Source organism: Capsicum annuum, chromosome 9, assembly GCF_002878395.1.
Source record: "Capsicum annuum cultivar UCD-10X-F1 chromosome 9, UCD10Xv1.1, whole genome shotgun sequence".
Taxonomy (NCBI): domain Eukaryota; kingdom Viridiplantae; phylum Streptophyta; class Magnoliopsida; order Solanales; family Solanaceae; genus Capsicum; species Capsicum annuum.
The window spans coordinates 40,830,465-40,837,082 of NC_061119.1; positions in this window are offsets into that span (position 1 = coordinate 40,830,465).

Sequence of the window (6,618 nt, forward strand, 5' to 3'; positions counted from 1 at the left end):
TTAAAGCACCATGACACTTGATATGTTTGTTATCCTGACATGCTGGCCTTGCTCCTTCTAACATCTCCAAAACTTCCAAAAGTAACACCAAGGATGCATTCTACTTCGGCAAAGAATTTGGAATCAACGAACTTGGAGGCTGTTGATTGAGAATTGACCTTCTTGGACATAATTTTGTTGTTCTTAAACAATAATATTGGAAAAGATGAGATGAAATGAGAGGTAGAGATTGTCCCACTAGGTGTACCAGAATTTGTTGGATAATAAAATTTTGAGTCGAAAAAATAATAATTGAGACAAGAAAAATATTGCAACAATTATTTTATTGATTTCAATATATGAGTGTTACAATCTCTATGAATCCTCTAATTCGCCTCTCAAATATAAATTCAAGGGTTGCGAGCTTGATCTTGAATTTGGACTTGATTTGTGCACTTGATGGATTTGATCTTGACTTATACTTGAATTTAAGGGCTTTTGGGCTTGTTCTTGAATCTTGTGGTCTTGATTTTGAACTTGAATGCTTGATTTGTAGCTTGTAGAGGAATCTGGTGTGTTTGATCCATTAGCCCTCTCTTGCTTCTTATTTTAATTGTTGGTCATTTTTTTGAATTATGAGACCCCTGTTTATAGTTGTAGGAAGCAAAGAGTCATGGTGAACATTGATTTTGTTTGACCAATGACATTTAAGTGACATGGCAACATTTTATTAGTCAGAACATGTCAGTGTACACATGGCACATTTTTATGGGCTTTGATTTCACTGGGCATACTGCATCATTTTGATATGTGGCATGATCCTATTGGCTTCTTCACTTGACTTGGCATGCCACATCATTCGACATGAGGCACCAAATTGGGTCTCTAGAATAAGATGACACTTAGGACATAGCAAAGTGGGATTGTCATTTGTAGCCCACATCAATGGACAGGTCCAATAAAAATTAGACTTTAATTAAATCCATATTATTTGTATTTAAATAATTAATCCAATTATATTAACTCACAATATTTATTTGGACTAATATATTTAAAAAATACTTTAAGATCTACATATATTTTATTTTCTCTGAAACAGCTATTTTTATGTTTGATTGGGCTACATATCAAAAGGTAATTTTGTATCTCATTATTATATAGATTTTACTAAATAAGTTTAATAATAGGCTCATAACATAGCTTGACTTTCAGTTATCATCTTCGTTAAACCACCTATGAACAAATCCAGTATAATATAAGAAAGTGGAATTTGAAGAAAGTAGAATATATGTCGATATTAAAGTATTTTTTTGATCAACAACAATATATCGAGTGCAATCCCACAAAATAATGTCGAAAAATGATAGATATACTTGTACCTTTTGAAGATAAAAAGGATATTTCTGAAAGACTCTCAATCAAGTTTTTCGAAAGATCCTCGACTCAAGTCAAGCAAATCAAAGTATAAATTAAAAAAAAATTGGTAGTAAGGAGAAACTTGATAACTAATATCTAAGCAATGTGAATAATATATACAAGAAATCTGAAGCATAGAAAACAATAGATAATGTTAAATACATAAGCTAACATGATGCTATAAACTACCACCAGACCGAATGCTACATGAATAGTCTAATACTAGGACAACATATAACTATCGATTAACCTTTTAGTCTTATCATGATTCTATGCCTTCATATCTAAAATTAATACCGAATTTACTTATCTCTTGTGACCTAATAGCAAAGAACTCCTAAAGAGTTACTTGATATGAGGTATAAAGTATAATCATTTCGACATAAAACACAAGATTATTTTATCCTGCATTTGATTGGAGGTATTAGTTAGTCTCAAAATTATTTATCCCACCATATATACCATATTAATAAGACAAGAGAGTTAAGGATTCCAGTAGGTTTTGAGTAGGGCCGTGAGGTATAGAGTCTTTGAGAGGAAAGTTCATAGAGCTATTAAAGATTTTGAAAAAGAGAAAAATTAGTATAGCGTGTGTCCAAGAGATCAAATGGATAGGTACCAAGGCTTGAAATGTGGATGGGTTTAAGTTGTGGTTCTCAGAAAGTTTGAGGAATAGGAATGGAGTAAGAATTCTAGTCGACAAGGACCATAAGGAGCATGTGGTAGGGTTATAAGGATTAATGAAAGTATGATGACGATTAAGCTTGCCACTAGAGGGCATACTTTGAACATTATTTGACACGCCCTAAAACCGAGACATGTCGTAGGGGTACCTCAAGCCCACATGAACAAGAGGTCGCCCTAATAACCCAGCCAAATCATCATCACATCCATTACAAGGGTCGGGTGAATCTCGACCATATAATAAGATAACGAAAGACATACTACAAGTCATAACTTAAACATGTCTTAACACTTCATTAAATTCATCAAACTAAATAATTTACCCAAGTACATAGTCATTCACAATACCTCTATACAAACCAATGTTTAGAAGTGTATATGTCGAGACAAGCCCACAACAATAGCCAAACCAAGTCAAGATCAGACTAAGTATAAGGGTAGGAGACCAAGGATGAATGTCTTTCGAAGTAATGAAGCTCACCACTACAAAGTCAATACATGAACCACTTCAATCACCTAATCACTACACAGAAAGAGAAGATGATGCTCCGGTCCCTATGTCATGTGGGGACAAAGCATTTGGAGAAAGTTAGCGGTTGAAGCGCTAGCATGTAGCTCAAGGATACGGATAAAATATCATCATTAATCAATAACAAGTCAATATATCATATTCAACCATATTCATGACCTTATCCATACATATAGGTTTATCACATGTCAAACAAGCCTTAACAATATTCTCAAAGCACTCAATCATTAGACATAAACTGGAGGACTCCGACCTTCAACACTTAGATTCAAATAATTCTTATTAGGTATGGGACTTCAACCATATTCACATATTACTTAGAAAAAAGGACTTTAACCATGTATACATTCATTAAGCAAGGTACTCTAACTACATACATATCCATTTAAACAAGGGACTCTAACTACACACGCACATTCATTTAGGCAAGGGACTCTAACCATATGCCCTCACATTAGGCAAGGGACTCTAACCTCATGTCATATTAGATAGGGAACTCTAACCCAAGACATGTCATTCGGCAAGGCACTTCAACCTCAAGAGATCTTATTATGCACGGGACTTTAACCATAAGCGATTTCATTAGTCAAAGGACTTTAACCTCAAGCCCTTTCATTAGGCAAGGGACTTTAAACTCAAGCCATTACTACTCCAACTCTTTGTCCATACATCATCATCTAATCAATTCACACTTAAGGACTTTAACACACTTAGACAATTCAACACTATACATGACCACATGGTCCTCATAGGCGCCTTTGTTGCTCAACCATTTCAATAGGCCAATGCTTAATCGTATCCATCATACAATTCAATTTATGGTCATCAAGACCCTCACAAACTATTCACATTTCATTAGAAATATTATACCACATTCTCACCACACTTTAGTTCAACACACAATTCAAGTTCATTTTTATATCTAGGGACTTTAACCCCTCGTTAGCCATTAACCAATAAGATCATCAACTTTACAATACATGGCTTATAATGCCTTTACAATATCATTTATCAACTATCCATACTTATTAGCCATTGCCCTAGTTCAAAACATCATCAACATATGACTAGACAATTCACTTAGATATTTTCACAAACACATTTTGTGCATGCCTTTATCAAGGCCAATTTCAAAGTAGAAAGCATTATCATTAGGGTTGCTTAAGATCCACATAACAAGGGTAAACATTATTCATCATAAAGCATCAAAACCCTTATCATTTGATTTCAAAATCTCCATGTACACTTACTAATCCAAGTGTAAAATACATGATTTTTGAGTTATTTAGAAAAGTAGAGAGTTACATGCCTTAGACAACTTGACTTCACTTTGCCTCTTGAAGAACACCCTTGGAACCCTAGCCTCCAATTCTTTAAAGATGAGTTTGAGAGAGTATTTTGGATGTTTGATTCATCAAAATGGTTGTTTAGGAGGCTAAAAACACTTATATAGTGAGGGTACTTAGGGTTTGGGGTGTAGGAAATAACTATAAGCTCCTAAACTTAAAGCTAGAAAATGAGCCCGTACAAGGGTATGACTCACTTAAGGAACCGTACCCTAGGGTACGAGTGGTAACCTAAATTGTACCCTAGGATTCTCCTAGGTCATCTACACTAGTTAAGGTACGACTACACACCTACGATTCATATCTAAAGAGTACGACTCATGTACTAACTTGTACACATCACCAGTACCAAAAATAGTCCACTGTTGATTAAGGCATCACTCTATATGATTGGTATTGGTATGACTCGTACCTTAAGGTACGATTGGTTGGAGGCTCACACGTACCTAGGACAGTGAGTGACACTCACCATACTATCTAGGGTATGAGAGAGGAGGGGGGAGGATACAACTCATATCCAAGGGGTACGACTCATGCCCCTAGTCGTACCTAGCTCAGAGACACCAAATGAGGAATTTTTTCAATGGTTTAAAGTCTAGATGTTTCCATTCTCCCTCACTATGATCATTCGTCAGCAAAGATGGGTAAGGCAAGAACAACACAAGTTAACACATTATCACATATCAAACCAACCTTAAAATAAGTTAGAATAAAGCATACAACAAGGATACAACACACATCATGATCATCATCGATCGACTATTCATTTCATTGGCTTTGGGACTCAAACCCATTATTTTTTCAAGCCACTTGCTCAATGCAAGGACTAGGATTTGAACCTATCATCTAGCAAAAATATGAATCAACTAAAGGTACTAGGGACTTAAACTCATTACAATAAGGACACATATAATTTCAAAGCATTAGGGACTTGAACCCATGGTCCAACAAGATATAAATCAATTCAAAGCTTGGGGACTTTAACCCATTATCTAAATAAGGCATGACTCAATCCAACACATTGGGGACTTTAACCCATTTTCTATCAAGACATAAATCAAGGTAAGAAGATTAACACATACCTTCATCACAAGTTTCCAGGACGGAAAACAAATGTAGATACTTAGACTTTATGTCCTCTTCCGCCTCCCAAGTAGCTTCCTCAGACTTTTGGTTCCTCTATAGAACCTTCACCGAATCCATCTCTTTCAGTCATAACCAGCGAACTTACCGATCTACGATCCTTACCAGAATCTCCTCAGAGGAAAAAGATTCTGAAACAACATCCCTTAAGGAAACAACTAAAGAAGGATCACCCATACATTTAAGAAACATAGAGACATGGAATCGGGTGACTAGAGTTCATGTTAGAAGGCAATTCCAACCCGTAAGCAACATTGCCAACCCTCTTTAAAATCAAGTAGAAACCAACATATCGGGGAGTAATCTTTCCTTTTTTACCAAATCACATTACTCCCTTCATGGGAGACACTTTCAAGAATACCCAATCGCTAATACTAAAATTTAAGTCCCTATGCCTCATATCCACATAGGACTTTTGGCGGCTTTGAGAGATATTCAATCTATCATGAATTATCTTCACCTTCTCTAAGGCTTGGTAAACTAAATCATTGCCAAGCAACTTACCCTCTCCAACTTTGTACCATCCAATAGGAGATTGACATCTCCTACCATATAATGCCTCAAAAGGGGCTATACTGATACTAGAGTGGTAACTATTATTATAAGTGAATTCAATAAAAGGCAAGTGGTCATACCAACTACCACCATAATCAATCACACAAGCCCAAAACATATCCTCTAATGTTTGGATGGTCCTCTCCACTTGCCTATCCATTTGCGGGTGAAAATCAGTACTACGGCACACACTAGTACCCAAACCTTTTTGGAATGACTTCTAAAAGTGAGATGAGAACGGAGGACCACGATCCAAAATGATCAAAATCAGAGCACCATAAAACTTCACGATCTCTGCAAGATACAACTTCGTATAATCTTTTGCAGAGTAATTAGTCCTCACGGTCAAAAAGTAAGCGAACTTGGCCATTCTATCAATAATGACCCAAATAGAATCACATTGATTTCGAGATAGAGAAAGACTGGTAATGAAATCCAAATTAATTGCCTCCCACTTCCATTCGGGCAACATAATTTCTTGGTACAATCTACCGGGCCTTATGTGTTGAACTTTCACTTGTTAACACACCATACACTTGGCCACATAGCTAGACATATCATATTTCATATTAACCCACCAAAAAAACTCTCTAAGATCATGATACATCTTGGTGGAACCCGGGTGAATAGCATAACGGGATTCATAAGCCTCGGCCATGACCCTTTCCCTCAATCTATCGTATTGCGAAGACATAGCCTACCTCGGTATCTTAAGATACGATCACCACCAATCATAAAGTCCGCAACTTTATGTTGACCCACATTACTCTTGATCTTTATCAAGTCGGGGTCCAATACTTGCTTTTTTCATTATCTCAACAACAAGAGACGGTTGAGATACTGGATGTACAAACACACCACCATCCTCAGAATCTATAAGTTGAACTCCAAGATTAGCCAAATGGTGAATGTCCTTCACTGATTCTCGCTTGTCCTCATCCACATGGGCCAAACCACCCATGGACA